The sequence below is a fragment of the Somniosus microcephalus genome, chromosome 3 (genome assembly GCF_052327205.1).
Source record: "Somniosus microcephalus isolate GS21.2 chromosome 3, FLI_Smic_1.0, whole genome shotgun sequence".
Classification (NCBI taxonomy): Eukaryota; Metazoa; Chordata; class Chondrichthyes; order Squaliformes; family Somniosidae; genus Somniosus; species Somniosus microcephalus.
In genome coordinates this window covers 47135187-47160120 of record NC_140989.1, presented here as the reverse complement: position 1 = coordinate 47160120, position 24934 = coordinate 47135187, and the positions used below count along the sequence as shown (strand labels likewise).

The window sequence follows — 24934 nt, the reverse complement described above, 5'->3', positions numbered from 1 at the left end:
GAGATGGAAGCAGAGTGGGACAGATGGAGAGACTCACTCCAAGACTTACAAGAGATCCGAATACCTCGCTGCTATTCGTCTTTCTCTCCCTTAAATGCCCAATTCAAAGAGCTTTGTGTCTTTGCAGACGCATCCGCTAAGGCCATTGCAAGTGTGGCTTATCTGAAGGTCACCACCCAAGATGGACAAAGCAAAATCGGCTTCGTCTTTGATAGAGGCAAGTTGGCACCCCAGCCAGACCTCACCATACCCAGGTTGGAACTGTGCGTAGCAGAACGCAACCTACCCCCTCACAGCAGTCTACGGAAGCTGCATCCTATCATCGACACCAACGGACCGTCTCCGAGGTGGTTCTTCTTTTGTCGCCAGAGGACTCCAGTGACAAGTAGAGTTCGGACTATGTGGAGTCATTAATGACCCCAGACGGGGAGTGTTCTGGACCGATGGACATTATGTGACATTCTGAACATTTTATGTGTGCAGATAGCACCCTCTGGTGGCGGTTATTGTGTTAACAGTTTGTATGCTGGAAAGGTCATCTGACCTTTCTTCCTGTGTGAGGTCATTTGACCTTTGTTCCTTTCTTCCTGTGAGAGGTCATTTGACCTTCCTACCTTTCTTCCTGTTGACCCCAGGAAGTAGTTTTACCAGGAAGAACCTGACTTGAGTAATGGAGAATTCCATGAGGGATTTTCAATCCAGTGTAATCTGACTTCATATGTTAGGTCAAACGCAATATCTTTTCACAAATTCGTTCAAGTAAAAGCTTCAAACAGCAACCGCTTCACGAAGAATTATTATGAATGAGTGTTTAACTTGCTGGATAGCTAGATAGGAGCACGTCTAGCGCGGCCAGTAGAATGTTCTTTAACCGAAGGTTAAGATCTCGCCTGGATTTGCTCAGACCAAACGTACGAAGAGATGTTGAGAGTAAGCAATTCCAGCACATCCATGAGAAGCCAACAAGGAGCTTCAATGTAGGGCAACCAGTCTTGGCCCACGACTACCGAACAGAAAAATGGCAGCCAGGAACGATATGCACACGGCAGGGCCCACTAATGTACACAGTGGACGTTGGGGAGAGCATCGTGAGACGCCATGCTGACCAGATCCTAGAGTCACAGGAACAAGTCAACCCCATGCCTCGCCCATACGTACCTGGTGATGAACCCGACATACAGGTCGCATCTACCCCAGAAACAGTAGCATCGGAAGCTGATGAACCAACCGACGACAGGGGGCCAGAATCGCCTCCGCACCAAGAGCAAGACACTCGGGAAAGGCGGTATCCAGAAAGGATCAGGAAGCCTCCCAAAGACTGAATATATAAATAGACTATTTTCAGCTAATGTTGCATGTTAAAAGTGTTAATTGTAATTTGTTTGATATTTAATTGTTAAATGAGTGTTATGGTACTGTTAAACTAAAAGGGGAGGAATTGTAATGTATATACCTTTAAGGGGGGAACTATCTTTTACAGCTCATGTATACTGCAGTACCGGCAGTGACCACACCTGTATATAGCACTGAGTAGTAATCTGTACAGTTCAGTTCCACTGTGAGCCACGTTGAGTAAACACCTGTTGTACCGTTCTCCGCAGTCCGTGTCTTATTATACGCGGACACAACACTTCCCATCTCTGAGCCAGTTTTGAATCCAACTTGACACTTTGCCCTGGATCCCATGGGCTTTTAACTTTGTGACCAGTCTACCATGTGGAACCTTATCAAAAGCCTTGCTAAATCCATATACACTACATCAAACGCACTACCCTCATCTACCCTCCTCGTTACCTCCTCAAAAAATTCAATCAAGTTTGTCAGACACGACCTTCCCTTAACAAATCCGCGCTGACTATCCTTGGTTAATCCGTGTCTTTCTAAATGAAGATTTATCCTGTCCTTCAGAATTCTTTCCAATAATTTTCCCACCACCGAGGTTAGGCTGACTGGCCTGTAATTACTCGGTCTATCCTTTTCTCCCTTTTTAAACAAGGGTACCACATTAGCAGTCCTCAGTCCTCCGGCACCACACCTGAAGCCAGAGAGGATTGAAAAATGATGGTCAGGGCCTCTGCTATTTCCTCTTTTGCTTCGCTTAACAGCCTGGGATACATTTCATCCGGGCCTGGGGATTTATCCACTTATAAAGCTGCTAAACCCCTTAATACTTACTCTCTCACTATGTTTATTTCATCTAATATTTCACACTCCTCCCCCGATAGCAATGTCTGCTTCGCCCCTCTCTGTGAAAACAGACGCAAAGTATTCATTAAGAACCCTACTGACGTCTCTCGCCTCCACACACACATTACCCTCATGATTTTTAATAGGCCCTACCCTTGCATCCATCCTTGCTACCAACTTGTAGTATCTTGCCTATATCTGCATTGAATTTTGATTGCCACTGACTTCACACAGAACACACAGAAACCCCACAGTGCAGATAGAGGCCATTTCGGCCCATCGAGCCTGCACCGACACATATCCCACCCGATCCCCGTAACCCCTACACCAACACATATCCCACCCTATCCCCGTAACCCCACGTATTGAATCCCCCTAACACTAAGGGTCAATTTATCATAGCCAATCAACCTAACCCGCACATCTTTGGACTGTGGGAGGAAACCGGAGCACCCGGAGGAAACCCACGCAAACACGGGGAGAATGTGCAAACTCCACACAGACAGTCACCCGAGGCCGGATTCGAACCCGGGTCCCTGGCGCTGTGAGGCAACAGTGCTAACCACTATGCCACTGTGCCGCCTTGCCCAATTGCATATATTATCTTACTGTTTTTGTTGGTCCCCTGGCTGCTTTGTCCATCTTGACAGCTGTCACCCCCCTCAGTTTAGTATAATTTACAAACTAGACCAGTTTGCATTTGGTTTCTGTATCTTAAGTCACTACTATAGAATATCAACAGTAAGGGCCCCATCACTAAACTCTGTGGTACTCCACTCAATATTTCTCACCCCAACACTCACCTAACAAACACCCAATGCTTTCTTTCTTTCAGCCACTTTCTTATTTGCAATCAGGTTTTACCTTGAATTCCCACTGCTTTCAGTTTCAGTAGCAGCCTTTGATGCAGATGTTTATTAAGGCTTTTTGGAAATACAAGTATATTGGCCTAGAAATTGGGTATCGCCCGGCTTGAGGCGTTAGAACTGGCGCTGCGCAAAGTTTATAGCCAGACGAAACTTATTGCCGCCTGGCGCGATACTGGGTTGCATCGCCCCTAAAGGTGATTGAGGCGCGAATTCAGGCGTTACACGGGACTCCTAAGACGCTAAACTTCCGGCGCAACCCAATATCGGAGCGGACGGGCTCAGCGCAGGTGCTCTCAATTACCGATGACCACGAGACTTCCAGGTGCCAGCTAGCTCTTAAAGGGGTGGGTCAGTCAGCTTCAGCATCCACACTCTGTGCCTTGCAGGCCTCAGAATCGGCGCAGGCCCTTCTCTGGCGATAAAAACTTGGACCAGATGGAGAAGGTGAGACAGAGAGCAGAGCGCTTCATCAATGAGGCTCTGGAGCAATTGGTGGCCGCAGTGGAGCGCCGGCGAGATGTTCTCTACCCAGACAATGGCAGGAGGCCGAATCATAAGGACTACCGACGAGCTTGGAGGGATGTATGCCAGAGGGTCAACTCCAGCAGCATGGTGACTAGGAGCCCTGTCCAATGCAGAAAGAAATTCAACGACCTCACTCAGGTCGTGAGGGTGGGTGTTGTTCCTGCAAACTTCTGCATCCCTTCATTTGCACCTGACTTTATGGCTACAGGGTGGCCTGTGCTCCATTGGCCATCTGCCAGCAAGCACCCATGGCCCTTTCTGGGCACACACATGCATATTTGACTTAGGGCATCATGTAAGGGCTCTTGCACCATGGGGGGCATGAGATGATCACTCAGGGCATCAGGTAACATAACTTCCCCTCCTTTCCCCTGCAGTCCAAGCTGGCGACGATTGGCAAAGACCAGCTTCGCACCGGTGGAGGACCTCCACAAGTGGTCACTCTCACGGATCTCAAGGAGAGAGTCCACCAGATTCTTGGAGGACGTCTGAATGGTCCTGTAACCACTGGAGCTACCGACCCCATTGTCGACAGCGATGGTAAGGTTCTCACCTCTTACAACTGTCTCCTTCTACTTGTTCCCCCCGCCAGCATGCTTTCTCACTGTGGACCCATGTCATAGCCTTGCCGCAATCTGGCATCCCTTGCTGCGAACCTGTCCTTTTGCTAAAGCCACTCTTCCACCTCCCTGCTTTCAGATGCTGCATCACCAGCTCAGGAGCCGGGCCCTCAAGCTGCCAGTGCCAGTGCCTCCGAAGGCTCAATGAGAAAATGACTGTCCAACAGAAGGTCAGCAACTCTCTCCAGCAACGATCAGGATGGCCAGCCCAAATGGCTGCAGCTTTTATACTAGTGCTGTCCCCTTTAAATAGCGCCCCCCGAGTCCGAGAAGGGCCTGGGAACACTCCATCCAACTGTCACTAATAGCACCAGGCGGAAAGGTTGCGGGCGCCACCGAATATCTGGACCGGGGCGCAAAAATGGCGTTGCACACTGAAATGACGTCATGATCTGCCTGCGCCCGCGGGCGCGCGCAAAGAGTTAGCGCCGGTGCTAAAATCATACTCAATATGGGAGGTGGCGCTATATTCACAGCGCCCGCCCGAAAATTGGGTAACGCCCCAATTCTCGGGCTCTTTAGGCGCTAATCGCTGGCGCTACCAACCGAATTTCTAGGCCATTATGTCATATGGTTTTCTACCATCTACCTGGTATGATATTTCCTTAAAAAACTTAAAGAAATTCATCAAGTAGGATTTTCCCCTTCTAAAGTCATAATGGCTTGTATTTATTCGATTAATCCCATGCAGGTATTTCTCAAATTCGCTCCTCATGATTGATTGAATTATTTTACCAGGTATTGATGTTTGACAGAAGGCTCTGTTGTTGCCTGGATTAGATTTGTCCACTTTCTTTAACTGGACACTATGTTAGCTTGGGTGATGAGATAGTGATGAAGAGCAGGAACCCTCTCAGGTCCAGGGATATTGAGGCCAACAACAGACCTCTGACCACTGCCCCAGCTAAGATTAACTAACTCAATGCAGACCAGGGACTGAAGCTTCATATTTTTAACTAGCATTAAATTTCTTAGTTCAGTCTGTCTTATGTGAGGTCATTTTTATGTCACAGCTTTTCCAAGTTGGAGTACATCAAAAATAACCTCAGTAATATTTTCAGAATAGCTTTGAGTGCCCTGACTGGTGAATTAATATATAACGAATTCCCCAATCTGCACACACCAAATCAGCATTCATAACTCATCCTTTCTCAATACCATCGCTTGTTATTTTCAAGAGTTTTGTCTGTACTTTTCAAATATTTGGCATTTTCTCATTCTGGCTCATTACTGCACATTTTTCTAAGGTCAGTGCCTCTTAAATGACATGTAAATATAATTGGTGAAACAGAACCTGTCACTAAGTGCTCCAATTAGATGTTTTGAGATGCTTGTGAAGACTAAAGACATGTTTGGGAATGACATCATCTCCCATACATTAAGTTGTAAAGGAAGATAAAAGAAACACACAATTCTCCTTCCTTCTTCTCTGTACCTCTTTTGCGTCTCAATGTCTGTAAAAATGGGCTGGATTTTGTCAATGGGGAGCTTTTGGAGGCTGGACTCCCACTTGTTGGGTTTTAGTCCCGCCTCCATCGACTTCTGGCCAACCCACGCTATTTTCCCTTGATTGACCTTGTTAAGCCTGCCCAGCGGGCTTAGCAGGCCAATTAAGGGAAAACGGTTACAGGTGACATCAGCGATTGACATTTCGTCTGTCAAGAGCTTTTGACAGATGAAATGTCAGCGTTTGACGGCTCTGTGAAGCTGTCAAACACTGACAATCTGTCATCTAACTTCAGTCCTGTCACTCAGGCTGAGTTAGAGATCTCTCCTGAGCAGAAAGCAGAAGGCTGCAGCTTTGACAGTTCAGCGGCCATTCTGCTTCCTGTGCAGGTGAGCTGAGGGACTCCGGAGACCTGAAGAGCGGAAGCCTGCAGGAAGAAGTAAAGGTAAGTAAAACTTATTAAAACACTTTACACTCACCTCACACACTTACCTCTGCACACATGCACCCATCACTCACCTGCACACCGGACATCTCAGCCCCTCCGACCCCCGCAGACCGACGGCCCACCTCGATGACCCGGGTGAGGTTCAGAGCTGTCAGGAAGCCCACAGTTCAGGGCTCAAAATGGGGATTCTCAAAAAAACTGCCTGTTAACTACCTGTTAACAGGTAGTTAATTTGCACTAATCCCCTTCCCACCTCGAGGAGACGGGACCCGGTGCGGGTCGGGTACCCGCCTCCTGGGAAGATGGCACGGAGGCGGGTTGGGGGCGGGATGGGTACCCGCCCCAGATTCTGCCATTTTCCCGGCAATCCTGCCTCCAAAGGGCTGGCAAAATCGCCCCCAATGGTTCTACAACAACAACAACAACTTGCATTTATATAGCGCGTTTAACATAGTAAAATGTCCCATGGCATTGCACAGCAGCGTTATCAAACAAAATTTGACACCGAGTCACATAAGGAGATATTTGGCCAGATTTTCCGATCGGAGGCTTCCTGCATGCGGATGCCTCTGATCTGGAAAAAATCTACGAACTTACCTGCTGGCTCCGTAGGTCCCGACACTTCCGATCCTGGGACTTTCCTGTCCGCGCACACAGAGGCCCAGGTATCTCAGGGGCGTATGCGGTTCGCAAGCGTCCCTGGGATCACGTGGGCCATGGGGAACCAATCAAAGAAGGGAATCCACTTTCACACTTTTGACGGGTCTCTACGTACAGATCTGTCAAAAGTATGAATGGGAATCACTTAAAAAACACGGGGAAAAATTCAGTTGCTTTGCGCCTCCCGTTAGTGCCCCGTGGCGCTGCACCGCCAGCAATGATGTCATCACCATGTGCAGCGCCCCAGCTGCGAGCTTTGGTATCACCCCCGACTTACCGCCGGACGCTATGTCCGACGGGGTCAGGGGGGCCTACCTGCGGCTGGGGTGGCGCTAATTAAAGGCGAGGTGCCGGGCGCCCATTTTTGTTGCTGGCCGCCTGCCAGCACCTGCCCCCGTTGCCGTCCTCTCGAGTGCCGGGCTCTTTTGCCGGCAGTCCGATCACTGTTGGCCCAGCTAGGTCCCAGGTTACGCTGCGCTAGGCCCCTCCCTTTTAAGAAGGGAAGGAAGGCCTGCAGTACCGCGGCACGATGTGCCACGCTGAGGCACATAGCGCCGCGATATTCCCTCGTGAAAGATCGGAAATGCTGGGTTGTAGCGCATGTGCTTCGCCTGCCTGAAACCGGCACTTGTGAGGCCTCTACGGGTGCCTACACACCTGTGGGGGTCAGAAAATCCGGCCCAATCGGTCAGTTGACCAAAAGCTTGGTCAGAGAGGAGGGTTTTAAGGAACAGCTTAAAGGAGGAGAGAGAGCTAGAGAGAATGAGAGGTTTAGGGAGGGAATTCCAGAGCTTAGGGCCTAGGCAACTGAAGGCACGGCTGCCAATGGCGGAGCGATTAAAATTGAAGATACGCAAGAGGCCAGAATTGGAGGAACGCGGAGTTCTCGGAGGTTTATAGTACTGGAGGAGATTACAGAGATGGAGGAATTCGAAAACGAGGATGAGAATTTTAAAATTGAGGCATTGCTGGACTGGGAGCCAATGTAGCTTAGTGAGCACAGGAGTGATGGATGAACAGGACTTGGCGCAAATTTTGACATGGGCAGCAGCGTTTTGGATGAGCTCAAGTTTGCAGAGAGTGGTAGTTGGAAGTCCGGCCAGGACAGCATTGGAATAGTCAAGTCTGAAAGGTAACAAAGGCATGAATGAGGGTTTCAGCAGCAGATGAACTTAGGTGGGGCGGAGTTATGGAGGTGAAAATAGGTAGTTGAGCAGGTTGGTCCTATACTCATTGGAATTTAGAAGAATGAGAGGTGATCTTATTGAAACATAAGATACTGAGGGGGCTCGACAAGGTAGATGCAGAGAGGATGTTTCCCCTCATGGGGGAATCTAGAATGCGGGGGCACAGTTTTAGAATAAAGGGTCGCCCTTTTACAGCTGAGATGAGGAGGAATTTTTTCTCTCAGAGGGTCGTAAATCTGTGGAATTCTCTGCCCCAGAGAGCTGTGGAGGCTGGGTCATTAAATACATTTAAGGTGGAGATAGCCAGATTTTTGCAAGATAAGGGAGTGAAGGGTTATGGGGAGCGGGTCGGGAAGTAGCTTTGAGCCCAAGATCAGCCATGATCTTATTGAATGGCGGAGCAGGCTCGAGGGGCCAAGTGGCCTAATCCTGCTCCTATTTCTTATGTTCTTATGGTCTTGGTGATGGAGCGGATATGTGGCCGGAAGCTCATCTCAGGCTCAAATAAGATACCACAGTTACGAATGGTCTGGTTCAGCCTAAGACAGTGGCCAGGGAGAGGGATGGAGTCGGTGGCTAGGGAACAGCATTTGTGGAAGGTACAAAAGACAATGGCTTCAGTCTTCTCAGTATTTAGTTGAAAGAAATTTCTGCTCATCCAGTACTGGACGTCGGACAAGCAGTCTGACAAATCAGAGAGAGTGGAGGGGTCGGGAGAGGTGGTGGTGAGGTAGAGCTGGGTGTTGTCAGCGTACATGTGGAACCTGACATTGTGCTTTCAGATGATGTCGCCGAGGGGCAGCATGTAGATGAGAAATAGGAGGGGGCCAAGGATAGATCCTTGGGGGACTCCAGAGGTAACGGTGCGGGAGCGGGAAGAGTGTGTTTGCGTCACAGCTGATTCAAAGCCGATTTATGTCTCTTTTACTGCAACTAAACAAATGTTTGCATATGTGCATGCTCCATCACACAAATATAAAACTCTAAGCTATGATAGATGACTGCTCTGCTCCCTGGGAAGTTTTTAGGTCAGTTGCAGTCACACTGACCTATTCACTTTTACAACTATTTCAGACTTCAGTTTTCTTAGAATCGTCTCCATAAATGTTACTTTCTTTTGTAAAGCAAAGGGCATTTATGGTACACTGCAATTTATCCAATTTAGCTCAATGTTCCCTGAGGAAATGGGATACCAAGTGCCACAGTATGAACCTTTGAAAATTACGAAGAGGATTCAATGTCTCTTTTCATGCTTAATTTGGTGGTTTTAATAGCAGCCATTTCTCTTGTCAGTGTCACCTAATGGGCCCTTGAACAATGGAGCTTGATGTTTCCAATCTCAATATGATAGAAGTCTGTCTAGCAGCACTTACAGCATAACAAAGGATGGCAATGATAGTACCTTTCCGAATAGAGCTGCTTACGTTCATTGTTCTTTTGTCACATTTTCTTCTGACAAATTTTAATTGTGAAATTCAAACTGGCATCTTAAAATAGGGTGTTGTGACAGAGGCATGCAAATTGATAGTGCACTGTCACTGTCCTTGTACTTATCTCTCCGCCACATATAACAGAAATGCCTCAAATAGGTAAATATTTACAGGACTGTCAAAACATGCACAGAAACATTTTAATTCTACAAACTGGACACTCAAATATCAGGTCGCAAAATGCTGTAGTAAATTATTTTAAATTCATATTGATTTAAAGATTAGACAGGAAACCAATTTTCTCTGGTACAATCGGTCATCTGAAGTTATCTGTAGGGAATGGGGAATTCAATTATTACTCAAAGCCCTTGTTAAAATTTTTATTACACTGGCAGGTCTCCAATGTTATTTCTCATAGTCTCCTGTTGTTAACCCCCTCTCCACCTTTGTGTGCCTCTTACACTGTCCCTCTGACCCCTCTGTCTGTTTCTCTCTCAATGCCAGGCATCTGACTCACACTGTAATGCCATTAGAATGCTGGGCCATGCACTGTTTTTAATATCATTGGTTGATCTCCCTTCATGATGCAAATAGGGAGCCAAGATAAAAGATAGTATGTATTTCTTGCAGGGTTAGGGGATAAATTGACCAATATGGGAAAGAGGAAGGATTGCAGGGAGGGGGAGCAGAGAGCGTAGGCAGGAATAAAGGGGGAAGAGGAGGCTGGAGTAGAGGAAAGGGAGAGGATGGAGTAAGGAAGTGAAGAGATGATGGGGAGATGGTTGGGGAGGAGGGGGACAAGAGAGAAGAGATGGGAAAATGGGAGGGAGGGGCTAGAGGAACACAGGATTGAATACTATTCAGTGGATAGCATCCTTGCCTGGGAAATCCTTAGTGCAGCGGAGATAGTGCTAATACCAGAAAATTCAGCGATCTCGGGAGCAGGGGAGGCCAGTAAAATTCAGTCAGTGGGGGGAGAGAGGATGTACAGGTACAGAAGGCCAACAGTGGGACATTAGGAGGACTGCCCAGCAAGGGCAATTCAGATCAGTGGATCAGGGGGATTAAGACATGGGGCAGCAAGCCAACTAGGGTGCTGCAGATGAGTAACGTAGTTAGGGGGGTTGCTGTGAAAGGGACAATCAAGCTGGGTAGGGTAACCTGTAAGAGGGAACAGCAGCCCATAGAGGTTGGGGGAGAAAGGGATTAACAGCCAGTGGGTGCATTGGAAGGTGAGATGTAGCCAGTGGTGTTTGAATGAGAATTTAAGCCAGCATGGGATTGAGTGGATAATTAAGTATTGTGGGGTGGGGGGGGGTTCCCCAATATAGGCTTTAATGCTCAGTGAGGGGAATGGATTTGATTTGATTTGTGCAACCCATGACATTGCTCACTGGGTGGGGTTGGTGAATCTGGCATCGCGGGGTTGCGGGGAGTTCGATTCCTGCTTAGTAGGGATGGGGAGTGACGTAATAAAACTCACTACGCACTTGGTTTGAGTATAAAGCAAGGCTTTAATCAACTTGTTTCAGAACATGGAGGTCTAGTTGTCCTTCACTAGTTCCTGTCTTACAAAATGTCCCAGGGCAAGCTGGGCCCACGCCCGAGTATTTATACTCCTTGGACGGCGCCACCAGCTGGCCGTCCTGTGTTATTTCATGAGTAGTTTCTTTATGATGATGAGATTTATAACAGGGAGTATAATTTTAGTTTTGTTTTGGCTGCTCATTTTGCTCAGATGATGGTCTTACCACAGTTGCTCCAGGGATTCTGTCCCTAAGATATTTGCCAGCTACTTTGACTTACTGTCCACCAGTCATCACCTTCCACAGAGTTTTGAGGTTACTCTGTTTCTATTTCTTCTACATTTTCTGTGGTGGGGGGGGTCTCCAATTGTTAATACCACTGGTGTGGGGGGTGGAGTGGAATCTTGTACAGTTCGAGGAATGGCACGAGAACTTGCCCAGCATACGGAGGAGAAATTGGAATACTTGCTCAGTGGGTGAGAAAATTCGTCAGGGGGGAATAATTGAGGCTTACTCGCTCAATGTCCTTTTTACTGTTACTGGGCCTCAGACATTAATTAGCTGGTTGCTGATGAACCCCCAATGTTTTTTCTGGTGTTCTTCTATCCACTGACTGCATTGATCTTCATGACAGATTGCCATGCGAATGTTTCATTATCTCTCCATTCGGGTTTCACATTTCCTTAGGAACTTCAATGTAATGTAATGCTTTTAAGGGGGTTGGGTGATAGGTGGATGAACATCTGTGCTGGTTCAACTGAGCATCTGGCATGTCCCTGCGGTTTCTGTTCCTCAACGATAGTTCTGCTCTGCTATTTCTCTGCTGCTACGATACCGCCGGCTTGATGAGTTCTATCCTACTGGCAATATATGGGTTTTTGCCTACTACATACAAGCTTCTCTTGGAATCTCACCTATGCCTACTCTTTCACCTTGTTTCCTCCATGTTTGAACCCTCTACCAGCTCCTCTTTTTGCTAATGTGAAATGATTCTGGTTTTGATTTTTTTTTAAATGTGAAGTTGCAATTGCTACAGCTCACTTAAAAGTACTCCATACTTCTTCCTATGGTTCTTCTGATACCATGAATACTGATTGTTTTGTGGGACAGTTAACTGAGACTTGGAGTAGTGTTTGGGCTGTCACATAACGTTAGATGGTGCCCCATTGTTTTCAATTTGTCACAATGTTGTTGAAAGTGTCACATACTGGTGCAGTACTTTTGAATCTTCAGACCGCTCATCGTTTTTAATATTTAATAGATAGACGAATGTGAAATATCAAGTATCAAAAATAAAGCTTAGCATAAACCGTATAAACTATACCAGCTAATCACTATTCTTGATTTATCTCATCCCTTTTGAAGTTTGGTGTTCTTTCTGCAGTACAAGCTTTTGTCCTTCAAGAAAAGTTACTTTTATTTTAACCTTAAAATCACATCCTAATTCAGGAAAGCCACCTCCTTGTCCTGCACCCATGTCACACCAGCCTGTGTTAGCCATTTATTTATTGTGACCTTATGCAAGTGTGGCACTTGCACACAAGGTCACCTCACATGGAATGGCCTCATATCTCGTACTTTTCTCGATTGTGTAGTGGGTCCTCTTTCAGATCAGCAATTTGGTGGTTTGAGTCTCACCTTATTGCACCTGTAACATTCAACTCCCCTTGCATCGTCCTTCTCTGATGTGCTTGGCTGTTCCAGCAAAAGCTCAGAGCATGTAGGCTAATTGTCTGGCTCAATGAATTGCCTGCAAATTGGTGGGCATGGACCAACTGCTTCCCACCTACTCATCAGTTCCCTGCAGTTATGAAGCTCCAAAATGACCAGTTGGACTTGCCACTTATGGGCCTTGCTCCACCAATTTAAGTGTATGCCAATGCTACTTTTGATTTTTTTGTACAGAGTCGCCAGGTGCTGGCACTAATGCTGCTTTTTCTCCTCTTTCGTGTTTCCAGCATTCTCTTTCAAGATGTGGAATCTGTATGGGTAGAGCTGAGAAATACCAAGGGGCAGAAAATGTTAGTGGGAGTTGTATACAGACCCCCAAACAGTAATGCTAAGGTTGGGGATGGCATTAAACGGGAAATTAGAGATGCGTGCAATAAGGGTACAGCAGTTATCATGGGTGACTTTAATCTACATATAGATTGGGCTAACCAAATTAGTAACAATACTGTGGAGGAGGAATTCCTGGAGTGTATACGGGATGGTTTCCTGGACCAATATGTCGAGGAACCAACTAGAGATCAGGCCATCTTAGACTGGGTATTATGTAATGAGAAAGGATTAATTAGCAATCTTGTTGTGCGAGGCCTCTTGGGCCGGAGCGATCATAATATGATAGAATTCTTCATTAAGATGGAGAGTGAAGTATGTGACTCAGAGACTAGGGTCCTGAATTTAAATAAAGGAAACTACGATGGTATGAGGCGCGAGTTGGGTAGGATGGATTGGGAAACGTTACTTAAAGGGTTGACGGTGGATAGGCAATGGCAAACATTTAAAGATCGCATGGATGAACTACAGAACTTGTTTATCCCTGCTTGGCATAAAAATAAAACAAAAAAGGTGACTCAACTGTGGCTAACAAGGGAAATTAGGGATAGCATAAGATCCAAGGAGAGGACATATAAATTGGCCAGAAAAAGCAGTAAACCTGAGGATTGGGAGCAGTTTAGGATTCAGCAAAGGAGGACAAAGGGATTAATTAAGAGGGGGAAAATAGAGTATGAGAGTAAGCTTTCAGGGAACATAAAAACTGACTGTAAAAGCTTCTATAGATATGTTAAGAGAAAAAGATTGGTGAAGTCAAGAGTAGGTCCCTTGCAGTCAGAATCAGGGGAATTTATAATGGGGAACAAAGAAATGGCAGACCAATTAAATACATACTTTGGTTCTGTCTTCACAAAGGAGGACACAAATAACCTCCCAGAGATGTCGGGGAACATAGGGTCTAATGAGAGGGAGGACCTGAATGAAATCAGTATTTGTAGGGAAATCGTGTTAGGGAAATTGACGGGATTGAAGGCCGATAAATCCCCAGGGCCTGATAATCTACATCCTAGGGTACTTAAGGAAGTGGCGCTAGAAATAGTAGATGCATTGCTGGTTATCTTCCAAAATTCTATAGACTCTGGAACAGTTCCCATGGATTGGAGGGTAGCTAATGTTACCCAATATTCAAAAAAGGTGGTAGAGAGAAAACAGGGAATTATAGACCGGTAAGCCTGACATCGGTAGTGGGGAAAATGCTAGAGTCCATTATAAAAGATGTAATAGCAGAGCACTTGGAAAACAGTGACAGGATTGGACAAAGTCAACATGGATTTACAAAAGGTAAATCGTGCTTGACTAATCTACTGGAATTTTTTGAGGATGTAACTGGTAGAATAGATAAGGGAGAACCAGTGGATGTGGTGTATTTGGACTTTCAGAAGGCATTCGTTAAGGTCCCGCATAAGAGATTAGCATGTAAAGTTAAAGCACAAGGGATTGGGGGCAAGATACTGACTTGGATAGAGAACTGGTTGGCAGACAGGAAGCAAAGAGTTGGAATAAACGGGTCTTTTTCCGAGTGGCAGGCAGTGACTAGTGGGGTACCGCAGGGATTGGTGCTAGGTCCCCAGCTATTCACAATATATATTAATGATCTAGATGAGGGAACTATATGTAATATCTCCAAGTTTGCAGACGACACAAAACTGGGTGGGCATGTGTGCTGTGAGGAGGATGCAGAGAAACTCCAGTATGATTTGGACAGGTTGGGTGATTGGGCAGATGCATGGCAGATGCAGTATAATGTGGATAAATGCGAGGTTATCCACTTTGGTGGCAAAAACAGGAAGGCATACTATTTGAAAAAGGATTAGACCCGAAACGTCAACTCTATTTTCTCTCCACGGATGTTGCCTGGCCTGCTGAGTTTTTCCAGCATTTTCTGTTGTTATTTAGGCAGATTATTATCTGAACGGCAATAGATTGGGAGAAGGGGAAGTGCAACGAGACCTGGGTGTCCTTGTGCACCAGTCGCTGAAGGTAAGCATGCGGGTGCAGCAGGCGGTTAAGAAAGCAAATGGTATGTTGGCCTTCATAGCGAGAGGATTCGAGTACAGGAACAAGGATGTCTTGCTGCAGTTGTACAGGGCCTTGGTGAGACCACACCTTGAGTATTGTGTGCAGTTTTGGTCGCCTTATCTGAGGAAGGATGTTCTTGCCATGGAGGGAGTGCAGCGAAGATTCACCAGACTGATACCTGGGATGGCAGGAATGACATATGAGGAGAGATTGGGTCGATTGGGCTTATACTCGCTGGAGTTTAGAAGAATGAGAGGGGATCTCATTGAAACTTATAAAATTCTAACAGGACTAGACAGACTAGATGCAGGAAGAATGTTCCCGATGGCGAGGGAGTCCAGAACCAGGGGTCACAGTCTAAAGATAAGGGGTAAGCCATTTAGGACAGAGATGAGGAGGAATTTCTTCACCCAGAGAGTGGTGAACCTGTTGAATTCTCTACCACAGGAGGCAGTTGAGGCCAATTCATTAAATATATTCAAGAAGGAGTTAGATATATTTCTTAAGGCTAAAGGGATCAAGAGATATGGGGAGAAGGCAGGGACAGGGTACTGAGTTTGGATGATCAGCCATGATCTCATTGAATGGCGGAGCAGGCTCGAGGGGCCGAATGGCCTACTCCTGCTCCTATCTTCTATGTTTCTATGTTTCTTTCCTCCCTGTGCTTGCGATGCTCCTTTGCAGCCTTCTGTTGATGCGCTTCTAAAAGATATGCTTGTTCTTTGTCCTTTTCTGCTGCAGCCATATGTGCTAATTCTAACCAGCACATCTTTTATACCCCATAGTACTCATGATATAATACTACTGTTTGCTTCTAGCAATTTACTTAGACTTAAAATTTGAACAGCCTATTTTGGTCCCCAGATGAAATTTGATCCCACTTAAGCTGCCATCAATTGTTTCAACTTGGCTGCTCTCCAAATACTCTTTCTTGTGCCCTGTGTAAAGAACTGCATCAACAGCAAGGCCACACTTCGTATGAACTGAAAGTGTGAAGTAATCCAGGAAGCAGTGCACTGAAAACAGGGGCCACAAAATTCATTGGGACCTGATCCCAGCCGGGTATTCCTCTAGGTGCAGTAGACCAGGGATCCCTTGCCATTTTCGGGTCCTACAACTCTGGCCCTCTCCGACTGATGGACAAATAATATTCATAGACTCTTTATTTCAGACTTATTACAGATCAGGTTTATTAAGAAATAAAATTAGTAAAAAGTAAAAACAACAGCAGCTAGATAAATTATACTAGTTGACTTCAATCAGGAGAGATGTAAAACAGGCTGCCGACTCTCTATCATCTGTTATACACTATCACACAATGTCAAGATCTACCCCTAATTAAGGATCTACATCACAAACTCAGTAACCCACAAATTTCGTCAAATTAAGATATCTTCAGGATTTACATTATAAAATCCATATTCTTCACATCACAAAATCAATCATCCTCCGGGTCAAACAGTATCAGACATAGCATGCCATCTTCGAATGGCAGTGACTTATAAATGTGCCACAGTGTCAGTAATAAAAGGAAGTGAGAATAAAATTCACAGCCTTAATCACAGGGACTTTCACCATAGTGAGCATTTATAGGGATCAATTGTGTCATTTCCCTTCATAAACTTGAGTCAAATCATTTGAAATGTAAGTTTATAAACTGTAAATCAGTTACTTACTTAATATATTGACTTGAACTGTGAATTAATTTAGAACGATACTTATCCACTTACGAATAAATTTCAGAATTAAGATCTTGTGATTCAACTTCTGCAGTCAGATTATTGGAGAATTGTACTTTCCCATTCACTACAATCCATGAACTCCCTCCACAACCCCAAAATGATTGGGAGGCCATGGTAACTCATGCAACTAAAATACTTTGGGCAGTTTAATAGGCCAGAAAGGTGATCCAGCAAGAATTTTCCACAAAGAGTCAAGTAACTACGGGGGTGAAATCCATCTTTGGTAGGGACACAAAATATGCGGTAGTGAATCGCTGTCCGATATACACCGATTTTCCTTTCCATTGATCTCAAACGTACCAAAAATTTCCAACTACTGGCCCAGAAATTGGTGGAAAAATAATGGCAGGTTCACAGCACCCGCCATTATTAGTGCGTAAAAAAACAGCAATTTGTGGTGAAGAAGAGATACGGCGTAAGGTGCGAATAGCCACAAATTGTTGGACGATTTACACTGCTCTGCTGTTAGTTTTGTAAAAATGGGATCTCGCCATCAACCTCCCCATGAGTGCCAAGAAAGTGCTGGCTTTGCACCATAAATAAGAATGAATCTTGCCACAGACATTCAGGGCTGGTATTTCATGTCGTACGGACCCTGTTAATGATGTGATTTATGGTCCTAACATGTCACTCAACCTTGGAGACCCAGAAAGGGAACAATTGAAACTGTGGAGTCTCACTCCTGCAGGTAGTAAATTGTTCCTAGAGGGTTTTTTAATTTTACATTTTTTCAATTTTTTTCTTACATTTCCTTTCTGTCAATTGTTTCTCCCTCTTAATCCACGTTTTCTTTCCCTTTCTGTATCTAATTTGTCTCTGATTCACCCTCTTTCCTTCTCCGTCATTTGCTCTGTTTCTTTCTCTATTCTTAAATGTCATTGGTTAAATAGACAGACCATTAGACCCGATGTTCATGAGATAAGAACATAAGAACATAAGAAATAGGAGCAGGAGTAGGCCAATCGGCCCCTCGAGCCCGCTCCGCCATTCAATAAGATCATGGCTGATCTGATCCTAACCTCCAATCTACTATCACTCTCCATCCCACCTGAACCCATGTGATCTCCCGGGAGAGGCGAAAAACTAGATAAAAAACCCAATGGCCAATTTGGGAGAAAAAAATCTGGGAAATTCCTCTCCGACCCATCTAGGCAATCGAAACTCGTCCAGGAGATCACTCTGTCCCTGTATTTTCTACAGTACTTACCTTCTGTAAAGGCGATCTCCACCCCAGCCAGGAACAGGAATAAAACCATCTCCTGAAATCTAACACAGAATTAGAACACAAGAAGTAGGAGCAGAACCAGGCTACACGGCCCCTGGGCCCGCTCCACTACCCACAGGGCCATGACCATTCCGAACCTAGACTCATGTCCAATTTCCTGCCCGCTCCCCGTAACCCTTAATTCCCTTTACTTCTAGGAAACTATCTATTTCTGCTTTAAATTTATTTAATGATGTAGCTTCCACAGCTTTCTGGGGCAGCAAATTCCACAAACCTACCACCCTCTGAGTGAAGAAGTTTCTCCTCATCTCAGTTTTGAAAGAGCAGCCCCTTATTCTAAGATTATGCCCCCTAGTTCTAGTTTCACCCATCATTGGGAACATCCTCACCGCATCCACCCGATCAAGCCCCTTCACAATCTTATATGTTTCAATAAGATCGCCTCTCATTCTTCTGAACTCCAATGAGTAGAGTCCCAATCTACTCAACCTCTCCTCATATGACCACCCCCTCATCCCCGGGATTAACCGAGTGAACCTTCTTTGCACTGACTCGAGAGCAAGTATGTCTTTTCTTAAGTATGGACACCAAAACTGTATGCAGTATTCCAGGTGCGGTCTCACCAATACCTTGTACAACTGCAGCAATACCTCCCTGTTTTTATATTCTATCCCCAAGCAATAAAAGCCAACATTCCATTGGCCTTTTTGATCACTTGCTGCACCTGCATACTAACTTTTTGAGTTTCATGCACCAGGACCCCCAGATCCCTTTGTACTACAGTACTTCCAGTTTCTTGCCATTAAGATAATAACTTGCTCTATGATTTTTCCTGCCAAAGTGCATAACCTCATGTGGTGTATGTGCCTTTAAGAGCAATTATGGTGTATGTGCCTTTAAGAGCCCCAGGTGTGCGTAATGCCGGTAATTGCCACTTGGGCTATATAAGCCTGTGTATTGTGTATATCCTTTAGAAACCCCCCCCCCCCAGACTTGCTTAGTAAATACCTATGAACCAACTCCTGTCTTCAGTGTCTTTATCTACACACGGACACTACAGTGGCGACGAAGTGGAAACGGACTTACCTGCAATTCGGCAGCACCTCAAGGACATCGATTCCTCCAGCGTCCAGAAGACTCAAGCAAGTAAGAGAAACTGTGGTTTCACCAGCTGGCCAAGCTGGTGACAGGTACTGCGCTAATCCTTCCTGTGCGTCAGGCTGGAGCTCCAGCGGCGGGCTCTACAGCTGAGACAGGCAGCGAAATCGGAGGCAAGCAATAACGGACTGGGAGGGTGCACTTGAGAGACGGCCGGCGCGGCAAGCAGGTCAGCGTTTAGACCTCCGTCGGGAACGAGTCTCCAATAGTGAATAAACAGAAACCACAGTAAAACAGCGTTGTTATCGGTAGCAGCGGCGGGAAAGCGCGGGAAGCGCCATATCGTTGCTACAGAGAGACAAAAAAAGCGCGGGAAGTGCCATATCTTTTCTGAAATGCCTAAATCTGGTAATATTGAGGCTTTTGATGGCGAAATAGAAGATTGGACCACATACGTGGAAAGAGTAGAGGTTTATTGCACTGCAAATGGAATAGCAGTTGAAAAAAAAGCTTCAGTACTTCTGAACTTAATGGGCGCGAAGACATACGGGCTGTTACGAAATTTAATCACTCCAGCCAAACCAAAGGACAAGACTTTTAAAGAAATTGTTGATACCCTGCAGGAGCATTTAAACCCAACACCGCTGCTGATAGCGGAACGATTCAAGTTCTTCAAGAGAAATCAACACAAGAATGAAAGTAACGCTGATTACCTAACCGAATTAAGAAAGCTAGCAAAGTACTGCCAATTCGGAGCAGGACTATCGGATTATCTTCGAGACAAATTTGTTTGCGGTCTCTTAAGTGAAGGAACACAAAAAAAACTGCTTTCTGAAAAAGATTTAACATTGGACAAAGCTTTCAGTATGGCTGTATCATACGAAGCAGCAGCAAAAGGAGCTGCAGAGATACAACAAGAGACACAGGACTTCGGCACCCATAAAATGACACAGGAATTTGGAAGATGTTATCGCTGCGGCAGATCCACCCATAACCAGAGGGACTGCTGGTTCAAGGGCAAAGCATGCAGGCAATGTGGTAAGATTGGACACATTGCATGGGTATGCCAATCTGGACAAAATAAATCCACTGACAGAAAACAAAAAATCAATAAAGAAAAGTACAGGAAGGTACAAATGATGACGGACAATAGCTCCGAAGACCAGAATAGCGATAGCGACTCCGAAAACAAGAGACTAAGCTGTCTCAAATTACATAATGTACTTGCCAAAGAGGATTACCAAACCATTTGGGTTACCCTCACAATAGCAGGGTCCCCAGTTAAAATGGAGCTAGATACAGGATCAGCTCTAACCGTAATAAATCGACGAGATTACGAGAGGCTATTTTCGCATATACCTCTAAAAGACACATCCATTATCTTAAAAACATATACGGGGCAGAAAGTCTACCCCAAAGGAAAAATAAGGGTGCCTGTGGTATACAACGGCAAAGAAATACAAAAGTTGTATTTATACATTCCACAGGATGGTGGTCCACCGTTGTTGGGACGTGAATGGATAAGAAAGATACGTTTAGACTGGCACTCCATTCAGGCACTGACGGTGACCAGTAAGGAAAAAAACAATGATGACATCATACCTGAACGATTAAAAGACATCTTGGCCAACGCCAAAGAAGTGTTTCAAGAGAAACTAGGAACCTTGAAAGGCATCACCGCCTCAATAAAAGTGGAAGATACAGCAATTCCAAAATTTTTTAAGGCAAGACCGGTGCCATACGCAATACGTCCAGCAGTCGAGGCAGAGCTGGAGAATTTGGAAAAGGCAGGCGTATTATCCAAAATAGATTGGAGCGAATGGGCAACACCCATCGTTCCAGTCATGAAAAAAACATTGAAAAATAACTCTGAAGAACAGAAAAAAATTTGCATCTGTGGGGACTTTAAGGTGACTGTAAACCCGGTCCTTCACACGGTACAGTATCCTCTTCCGAGGATAGAAGATATTTTCGCCTCACTATCCGGAGGGAAACGTTTCACAAAAATTGACTTGGCACAGGCATATCTACAGATGGAGGTTGAGGAGACCTCTAAAAAGTATCTCACAATAAACACACACAAAGGCCTGTACCAGTACAATCGACTGGTTTTTGGAATAGCATCAGCTCCAGCTATCTGGCAAAGAGCTATGGAGCAAGTCCTGCAAGGGATTCCGGGGACTCAATGCTACCTAGACGACATCCTTATAACAGGAGAAAACGACAACGAGCACCTTGCCAATTTGGAGCAGGTGCTCACTAGGCTGAAAGAACGGGGCCTACGAGCAAATCGCCCCAAGTGCGAATTTTTCCAAAATCAGATATCATATTGTGGCCACATAATTAATAAGGAAGGGTTGCATAAGTCACCTGAAAAAATTGAAGCAGTTATAAAAGCCCCAGCACCTGAAAATGTTTCACAATTAAGGTCATTCCTGGGATTAATAAATTACTATCATAAATTTTTACCGAACTTATCAACTATTCTACACCCTCTTAATGATCTTCTACAGACAGGAGTGATTTGGAAATGAAACGAAGACTGTAAACGTGCCTTCCATAAATGTAAAGACTTAATCACATCCGAGAAAGTTTTGGCTCATTACAACCCATCACTACCAATCAGACTGGCGTGCGATGCATCCCCTTACGGCATAGGAGCGGTATTGTCCCATAGATTCCCTGATGGCTCGGAACGGCCGATAGCTTTTGCGTCACGCTCATTGAACTCAGCTGAGCGTAACTATGCCCAGATAGACAGGGAAGCACTCAGCCTGGTATGGGGAGTGAAGAAATTCAACCATTACCTACACGGACAAATATTTACCTTGCTGACTGACCATCAACCCCTCATCTCCATATTCAACCCTAAAAAAGGTGTCCCCATTATGACGGCACAAAGACTACAGAGGTGGTCCCTTTTTCTAGGGGCACACCAATACAACATTGAATACAAAGGGTCAAAACAGCATGGGAATGCTGACGGTTTATCACGCCTACCGTTGCCAACGATAGAAGAGGCACCTACAGTAGACCCAGTAGAGATATTCCACTCTACCATAGTGGAATGTCTACCGGTGACAAATTCTGCCATTGAAAGGGAGACAAGAAATGACCCTACTCTCTCACGGGTCTACGATTTAACAGTGAAGGGATGGCCAGCACATGGCGAACCACTGTTGCCAGCATTCTCGCAAAGAAGAGAACAGCTGTCAGTGTGCCGAGGAACCTTGATGTGTGGATCCAGAGTGGTGATTCCACCCAAACTCCAGGATAAAGTGCTAAAGGAGCTTCATGAGGGGCATCTGGGTGGAGTGAAAATGAAGAACCTAGCTAGGGCGTTTGTATGGTGGCCAGGTATCGATGGAGACATCGAAGACACGACCAAGAGCTGCCTAGGATGCCAGAAGGTCCAAAATGCTCCGCCACAGGCCCCTCTACATCCATGGGAGTGGCCCTCATCTCCCTGGCAAAGGGTGCACATCGACTTTGCTGGTCCATTTATGGACTCAACGTTCTTAATCGCAGTTGATGCACACTCCAAGTGGCCGGAGGTAATAAAGATGTCCTCCACCACCACGGAAAAAACCATCACAGTATTAAGGACCATATTTGCCAGGAATGGGCTGCCGGAACAGATATGTTCTGATAATGGACCGCAATTTGTGTCCAAAGAATTCAGAAAGTTCTTAAAGAACAATGGGGTAAAGCACTACACGTCCGCCCCATACCATCCCGCCACCAATGGATTGGCTGAAAGGTTTGTCCAGACCTTCAAGAAGGCCATCAAGGCCATGGGTAATGAAGACATAAAACTTCAGCACAAGGTGGATAACTTCTTATTTGCATATAGGAATGCAACGCATATGGTTACTAACCAAACTCCCGCCATGATGTTCTACAATAGAAACCTAAGATGCCGGCTGGATTTGGTCAAGCCCAACATCCGAAGGGACGTGGCGAACCGGCAGTTTCAGGGCATGAATGAAAGGCCAACTAGGGCCTTCCAGATAGGCCAACCGGTTTTGGCCCGGGACTACCGTACCGAGAAATGGCAGCCTGGAACTATCTGCACACGATTAGGACCACTGATGTATACCGTGGACATCGGAGACAGCATAATAAGGCGCCATGCTGACCAAATCATCAAGTCATCCGAAAAGGGACAACCTACACCACCACTCTATACATCTAACGATGAAGTAGAGATACCCATATCTACCTCCGATCCGGTGATACTGGAGCCCGATGAACCCGACACTGGCCTTCAAGCCGACTCAGCCTTGCCAGAAGAACCTACTACACCACCAGAAACTACTACACCCCCGAGGCGTTATCCGGACCGAGTCAGGAAGCCTCCTGAGAGACTAACTTATAATTAATTAATACAGCAATGTATATTATTTTGCATATAACATGTAATTAATAATTACTTAAAATATGATGTACTAGTTAGCTAGAAGGGGAGGAATTGTGGTGTATGTGCCTTTAAGAGCAATTATGGTGTATGTGCCTTTAAGAGCCCCAGGTGTGCGTAATGCCGGTAATTGCCACTTGGGCTATATAAGCCTGTGTATTGTGTATATCCTTTAGAAACCCCCCCCCAGACTTGCTTAGTAAATACCTATGAACCAACTCCTGTCTTCAGTGTCTTTATCTACACACGGACACTACACCTCACACTTTCCAGTATTGTATTCCATCTGCCAAATCTCTGCCCACTTACTTAGCCTGTCTATGTCCCTTTGCAGGTTTTTTATGTCCTCCTCACTCACTACTTTCCGTCCCATCTTTGTATCATCAGATGCCCCGTTGACATCATCGCGCCGTTATACATTCGCATTTCCAGCAATTTGTGGCGCAAAAATAATACGATCAAAAGGACAAGGTAAAAAAATCCAATTCACGGCGCTCACCACGAGATGCGCCATTCCAGCAATTTCTGGGCCATTATTAACAAGTAGTAGGCTGCAAACAGTGCTCATCCAGGGGGGAGGAGAGGGAGGGGAAGGCAAGAGATATGAAGGAGTCTTGATCAAAAAGAATCAACTAACAGTTGCTGGGTCATTTTGCAGCTTTGATTATCACCAGTCAGCAGGTGAGTTCAGTGGAGGGAGGGAATTATATAAGCAGCCACTTGATAGCTTTGCAAAGCACCTCTTACAGTTAGTGACAGAGTGAATTGCTTAAAAGTAAACTTTGCAATTAGGTGATTTTAGTTGCTTTAGGCAGACAATAATTATCCAAGCCTAATCCTAAATGAAAGATTGCATTATGTTGCTGCATGGTATTTTGAATGTCAGGATTCCAGGGCATTGATATAATGTGGTACATATCCCATTCTTCCACTGTCATCCAGTTTCAATGAGTGCTACAAAAACTGACAGCCAATACACCATAACAAGAGTTAGTTAGATTTCAAATGTCAGCGTTTGCGTAAGTACATTAACCAGTCTATATAAAATTAAAAATCCACGGATTTAATGTCCGTGCTCTTCCACACACCTAGGGTTTATCCTCAATCGGAACTACAGAAATTCAGAAAATAGTAACATTTGACATTTTGCCAACACTGTCCAAATAAAGCATCAGAATTAATGGTGACATTTAATCTGTGTCATCTGGCAATGCATCAGCATAATGTGAACCTAACTAGGGATCCTCTGTGCATCTATGATCCTCATAAATGGTCATTCAGATGTGAACTATATACTGAGCGTTGGCAGCCTATTTTGAGCATGGTAAGGTGGAAAAGGGAATCATTGCAGCCAATGACAATCCTGGCCTTATCCGACATTGACAGTAAGACCAGTTGCAAGCCCATTTAAAGCAGGGGTTAAGAATATTAAAATAGAGCAATTTTTAAACTAACATGTGTGATTCTCACTCCAAA

At 45.3% G+C, this 24934-nt stretch overlaps 1 protein-coding gene across 1 annotated transcript in view; it reads right to left on the bottom strand.

The window, feature by feature from the left end:
• LOC147121021 (ALK tyrosine kinase receptor-like) overlaps positions 1–24934 on the bottom strand; it is a 970192-nt gene that overhangs the window by 49003 nt on the left and 896255 nt on the right. The window lies entirely within an intron of this gene.